This window comes from Limulus polyphemus, unplaced genomic scaffold, assembly GCF_000517525.1.
Source record: "Limulus polyphemus unplaced genomic scaffold, Limulus_polyphemus-2.1.2 Scaffold1536, whole genome shotgun sequence".
In the NCBI taxonomy this organism is placed as follows: Eukaryota; Metazoa; Arthropoda; class Merostomata; order Xiphosura; family Limulidae; genus Limulus; species Limulus polyphemus.
Genome location: NW_013667146.1, coordinates 998 through 7,975, shown reverse-complemented (window position 1 = coordinate 7,975; position 6,978 = coordinate 998).

Here is a 6,978-nt window from a genome sequence, read left to right as displayed (position 1 = left end):
AAAAAACGCAGAATTAACGGAGAAAAGGGGGGGGAAGCAGGGAAAATTTTTGAAACCCTTTCAGTATATCAAGCCCCCCCCCCCCAGTGGCACAGCAGTATATCTGCGGACTTACAACTCTAGAAACCGGGTTTCGATACCCGTCCCGTGGTAGGCAGAGCACAGACAGCCCATTGTGTAGCTTTGTGCTTAATTCCAAACAAACAATATATCGAAACTATTATTTCTCAGGGGGGTAATCCGTTTGTTTCATTAGCTAGACCATGATTTTAAGACAAAAGACGGTAAAATTAAATTACACAACTGTATTAGTCTTTTCCTCTGTAAGTTTGACATTGGAGAATATTTAATGCTTTAGTAATAATTATATATATGTATAAACAATACAGTTGAAAGCTACGTTTCTGTGCATTCCAGTATTTTCTGTTTTTGTAGCTTAACGATATAATATAGTTTTTGTTGTTTCGCGATAGCAATGCAAATGTATCATTAAGAAACCTATGACGTTTCTTAGATTTTTTTTGTATTGTTGTTTTTAGATCCTTCATATCTTTCCGCATAAAATTGTTCATTTCAGTTTGTTTTAGCGTAAAACCAGAAAATGGGCTTTCTGCGCTATCCCCGCCGCGGGCATTTAAACTCGAATTTTAGAGTTAAAGTCCTCTAGCTCAGTGTTTCCCAACCAGCAGGGCGTGAAACATTGTACGAACATTTCACCAAAACTAAAAAAGAAAAAAAAGTTATCAAATTATCGGTAACTTTAACCATTTTAATCTGTCTCCGACATTTAACCTTAACTCTTTCGCGACGGGCGGGTCTAAGTGCGCATGTCACGAAAGTTTAGTGAGTTACATTCCAAATTTAATTAAACCACTTAATTATCACGGTATATAAATAAACTTGACAATAAAACATAGATAATAAATATTATATATGTTTTAAGTTCTTAATTTTATAAGGAAATATTTATAAACAATCTCAATCTCCCCTAGTGTAAAAATTGTGACATGCATTGTCTAGGCATCCTCTCTTCTCGAATTTATTTACCACCCCTCCGAGAAGTACGAAATTTAACGCAAATTACTCTCTATAATGTCGTTATCGATCAGATGAAGTAAAATTTTTATATCATTCAGTCTCATTTCTTTAACTCTAAAGAACAATCAAATAGAAAATCAGACCCTTCCAGCCACGCCCACCTGTCACATACTCTCTTTTAAAATATTAAAATACTTACAACTGAAATACTTAAAAGATCTAACGGGGCGCAGTAGCTTTCGGGTTGGGAAATACTGTTTACAGCTGTGCCACGATGTCTCTTTAGTTGTGTTTAAGTTTTGGTTTGGTTGTAGTTAAGCGCAGAGCTACACAATGGGCTATCTGCACTGTATGCATCACTGGTATCGAAACCCGGTTTTGAGCGCTATAGGCCTTTAGATTTACTGCTGGGTAGTTGTGTTGTTTAAATTTCACTCCAACTTAAGCCAGGTTTGGTTTGGTTTATTTGGAATTTCGCGCAAAGCTACTCGAGAACTATCTGCGCTACCTGTCCATAATTTAGCAGTGATAGACTAGAGGGAAGGCAAATGTTCAACACTACCCACCGCCAACTGTAGGGCTAATCTTTTGCCAACGAATAGTGGGATTGACCTTCACATTATATCGCCCCTACGGCTGAAAGGGCGAACATGTTTAGTGAAGGGGATTCGAATCCGCGATTCTCAGCTTGAGAGTCGAGCGCCTTAACCACCAGGTCATGACAGGGCTATCTTCGGTAGCCGTACTTAATTTTGAAAAGGCAAGGCAGTTATTCAACAACACCTACCACCAGTTCTTGGGCTACTCTTTGCCAACAGGTAATGGGATTGACCATCATATTATAACGCTCCCATAGCTGGAAAGATGAGCATGTTCGGTGACTCGATTCGAACTTGCGACCCACAGATTGCGAGTCGAGTGGCCTAACCACCAGGCCACGGGGGGGGGGGCTGTGTTTAAGAAGGTAGAATTCTAGGAGAATGATAACAAAAGTTTAAATTAAAGTTTTTTTTATTTTATAATCGTATAGATTCGTCATAACTATACAGATAAGATCATAACGATAATGTTATCCTCTTGAAGTAATTGTTTTTTATATTATTTTGTGAATCAATTTACTTTTGTTTTGTATTCTTTAAGTTCAGTTATATAATTTGTTGTTTTCCCTTTACTATTTGATTTCCTCTTCCATGATACATCAAGGTTCAAAGTTTGCGTCCCGTTGCCTCAAAAAATCGCTCTGTACTTTAGTGCCGTGGTTGCACTATAAGTGTGACATTCAAGTCTCACTATTCGGTTGGAGTAGCCCAAGAGTTGGCGGTGGGTATTGTTGACTAACTGCATTCCCTCTAACCTAACAGTTGAAAATCTTAGGACGGCTATGCACAGTTAGCCCTTGCGTAGCTTTGGGTAAAAAATTCTAAATATAATAATAACAATCTACCTATAGTAGCTAGCAATCAAATTGTTAAGTTAGATTTTTTTGATAGTGTAGTTCCGTCTGCGAGAGAAATATGGACGTTAAAATTTAACCAGTGTGATCGAGCAGCAAGCATTGCTTAAAAAATTTACTACAGAATAATAGGCTGTGGGTCGGAACGGATCACAAGTAGGTTGTTTATATCAATCTTCGGACGGATTTTATTCATCGGAGGAGTTGGGTTTTTCTGAGACTGATTCCGGTTGTGTTTCTTTTTCTTCTTTTTTTTACTACGGCTGAGCGGCTCATAGAACGGCTCTGAGTTCTTTGTTTTGTTTTTCAAGAACAAACTTTTAGCTCATAGCTCCGTCATATTTTGACAGATTTGAGATCTAATTACAGTTTTGGACTCAGGAGGTCCAACCTTTTCGATTGATGTGTTTGACCGCGCCTAAAGTCTCATAGATTAATTTATTCTAATCCTGCCTAAAATAATTTCAATTTGAGGGTAGACTCAGAGTGATCCTGGTGGATAACAAAATCGAGTCGGGTATAGGCGCGCCCCACGCTTGATATAGCTGACGCACATAAATATAGCTAATGGAAAAGGGAAAAAAATCTTATAGATTAATTTACTCTAATCCCGCCTAAAAGAACTTCAAATGCCGCGGCTATTAAAGATATTTCTGTTGGCAGAGGGAGAACAAAAAAACACGCAGGAGAGATCAAAATGGCGGAGAGTAGTAATATGACTTGATAATAAAGCAAGAATGGTGAAAAGCAGAGGCCCGTGCCCCAATTCTAGTTGACAGTGCCCCGAATCCCCAGTTGTTGTCTTTAAAAATCAGAATAGAAAACTATAATTAATATTATATTGGAAGCAATCAATTTCCGCGCTTATGGGCCCCGAGCCCTGAATCTTTTAATTTAAGCACCTAGCGACACCTGTGGTAAAAAAAAAAGAATAAACCTGTTGTTGCTTTGAGAGGATTATGTATGTTTTGTGAATCGGAAATTTTGCCCATTGTGCTATATTATTTCAACCATATTTAACTCTTCGTTAATTCACATTTACCAGCAATAAATATACAAAGTAATTTGAATTGTAATTTATGAAGCTTTATTATTGTGTCTATTTAAGCATAATTTTCCCAATAGTAATAACTAGTAGATAGGAGTTTCCCCCTTCACATATATTGCATTGCTACACTGCAGTGAGCTTTACCATATTTTTCTCTGAAGTCCGCACAGAGACTGTAAACATATTCCGGTAGAGGAAGAGTCCAATAAAAACTATCGGTAGAGCAGGTAGAGAATACCAAACTCATACATTACGACTTACTGCACGACGTACAGTTAATAGCTGATGTACTTCATAGATATAACCGGTGCTGTAAAATAAATAAACTCGAAACTGAAAACATTGTACAAAACAGGGTAAAATGCGTCGGTTTGGCGTTAATCGTAATCGCCTCACAATCTAAAATATTTAGTTTTTTTGTAGCTAAACCTAGCGGATATTAATTAATTAACTAATTTTATGTTGTTATAAAGCCCCAATCCTAAAATTTTGCCTTAATTTCTTTCAGTGACTATGAAAGATAATCAAGAAACATACACAATTTCAAAAGGTTTTATTGCAGATAAACAGCGTGTTTTTTTTTGTTTTATTTTTAACTTTCATGACGAAAGCTTTCTCGTCATCTCCAAGACATCAATATGAGATACACGGGTCTAATTTTCTGGTTAGGAAGCAAGTGTACTCTTTATTATGAATTTTGAGTTTGTAGTCAGAGATGCACACTATTCCAAATACACCAACACTTATAAAAACAAATGCTTGTTTTTACATCTTCATATTGTGTGACAATCGAAATAGTGGCTGGTGTTTTTTATTTACGTGGAGGCTTATTCCATTTTTCTTTGTAGCTAGTTTCATTAAATGTTTTTGATTATTTAATTTTTAAATTAATTTTGTAATATATGTATAAAAGCCCGGTGGCTGAGAGGTACGTCTGCGAGCTTGTAACACGAAAAATCGGGTTTCTATACCCGCTGTTGAAACAGCACAGATAGCCCATTTTGTAGTGTGCTAAATAATAACATACATATCAAATTATAATTACACTTACGAATACTATTTTGCATTGTTAGCTTAGTATGTAAGTTTAGGACTAACCTAAGTCTCCTAGTCTCGCAGAAGTTCGTGGCACCTTACTAGGATTACGGCTGAAAGTACCGTTAATAGCGAAAATATCCAAATGAAGATTCAATGCAATCTAATTATCATAGGATTTTGATCATTTGTGATGCGTTGTTTTTATTACATTATACTTCAAGTAAGTTGGTTGTACCGGCCTATCATAATTAATTAATACGTGACATTTAAGTTATTTTATGTTCTACAGAGTTAACTTACTTACACCGTAGTCGTGCAAGCCAGCGCACAATATTTATGTGCTAGAAGGAATACTTTCCCTGTCTTTAACACACTCACGTGGTCTGTTATTATATATATATATACTGTTTGGAAGACGGAAGTAAAAAGTTCTTGTAATAATTACAATCATAACCGTGACGTGTGGTGCTACATGCTACACTAGTCTAGTTAACCTTACAATATTTAGGTCTTTATATCGTTCTGCTCATCGCCTGTGCTAATTGTTAGCTCCAGCAGGATAGTCATATTTCATTTAGAAAAGTGTCGTTTAAAATAATTCACCCTAATTACTGTGGTTTTCAACCGAAAATGTCTTGTTATTGACAAAGTTGGTATTTGTATTGTTAGTGTTAATAACGTTCTGGACATAAGATTCGTACCAGTTGACTTTTGTGTAGTGCAAAAACAGAAAACCAAGTTGAAAGTGTAAAGGAACGTTGTCGATAATTTACAATATCTTCTTGTACTAATCATCACAATAAGTATATAAGTGTGTAGCAACCTAAAAATAAAAACGTGCTAGAGTTGGTAAAAGAAGGAAGGTGTTGATTGTTTTACATTGTTTACTGGTACTAATCCTCACAATAAGTATATAAGTGTGTAGAAACCTAAAAAATAAAAACGTGCTAGAGTTGGTAAAAGAAGGAAGGTGTTGATTGTTTTACATTGTTTACTGGTACTAATCCTCACAATAAGTATATAAGTGTGTAGAAACCTAAAAAATAAAAACGTGCTAGAGTTGGTAAACGAAAGAAGGTGTTGATTGTTCAATCAACACCTTCTTTCGTAAAAATTGTTTACTGGTACTAATCTTCACAATAATTTTACCAAATCTAGCACGTTTTTACACACTTATATACTTATTGTGAAGATTAGTACCAGTAAACAATGTAAAACAATCAACACCTTCTTTCTTTTACCAACTCTAGCACGTTTCTACACACTCGTATACTTTTACCAACTCTAGCCAATCAACACCTTCTTTCTTTTATTGTTTACGTCTGTAGCAGATTCCTTCTTCTCAATGGTGTAGACGATGTATATTATTGTGTGACAACTTTAGAGCTAAGAAATTATATCATAAGAACATAATCATTATTAGGTCTGTACCTATATATATCTCATAGAAAAGCCAGGAACAGGCCTGGGAAAAGCTTTTAATATTTAATAACACTGTGTATGTGTGTGTGGTCCAAGCTTTGAACATCGTCTTGGAGATTGTAAGAGGAAATGCTGATGGTTATAAAGTCACAGCGTTTGAGACTCAAGAGATATGTGACACTTCAGTTCCACAGCGGGCACGAGAGTGTTTGCATTAAGATAGGATGCATAGATTTATCTGACTCACAGACGAAATCTTCCATAAACGGGTTAATTTCTGTATTTTTCGTGTTTGTTTGTCTTTAGCACAAACCTACACAATGACATATCTGCCCCCTGTTCACCACGGGAAAATAAACCCCCCAGATTTTAGCGTTGAAAGTCTGTAAGCTCGCCACCGATTCATTAGAAGACATCCAAGTTAACATACAGGTTTTAGCCTTCTTCCCCCACCCCACCCCCAAATAAAGAAGATTTGTTTGTTTGTTTCTTTGTAATTATGCACGAAGCTACACAATGCGCTATCCGTGCTCTGCCCACCACGGGTATCAAAACCAGATTTCTAGCGTTGTAAGCCCGCAGACATACCGCTGTGCTACTGGGGGGGGGGCAATAAAGAGGATAAGAGGGAAGCCTTTACGCTCTACTGAATACGATTAGTTGTTATTAGGTAATACGGAAACATCAAGTATACCGTATACCATTTTAATTTGTATCTTCGACGTCATGTCTATATACAGACATGGTATTTAATCATAAAGAAAATTAGGATAGCTTTATAATGCTTTCAAAAACAAAGTGTGCCTTTTTGAAAAAAAAAAAAAAATTAAATATGCGCTCAACTAAAATAATTAATTAATGTATGGTTGGTTTAATATTCCACGGATTCTGCGAATCACAAATTTTGCTGTCAGTCTACTACAAAGTTGTTTAATGAATAACAAATTTACATTGATCGTTTGTTAAACGTGTGGTAAAA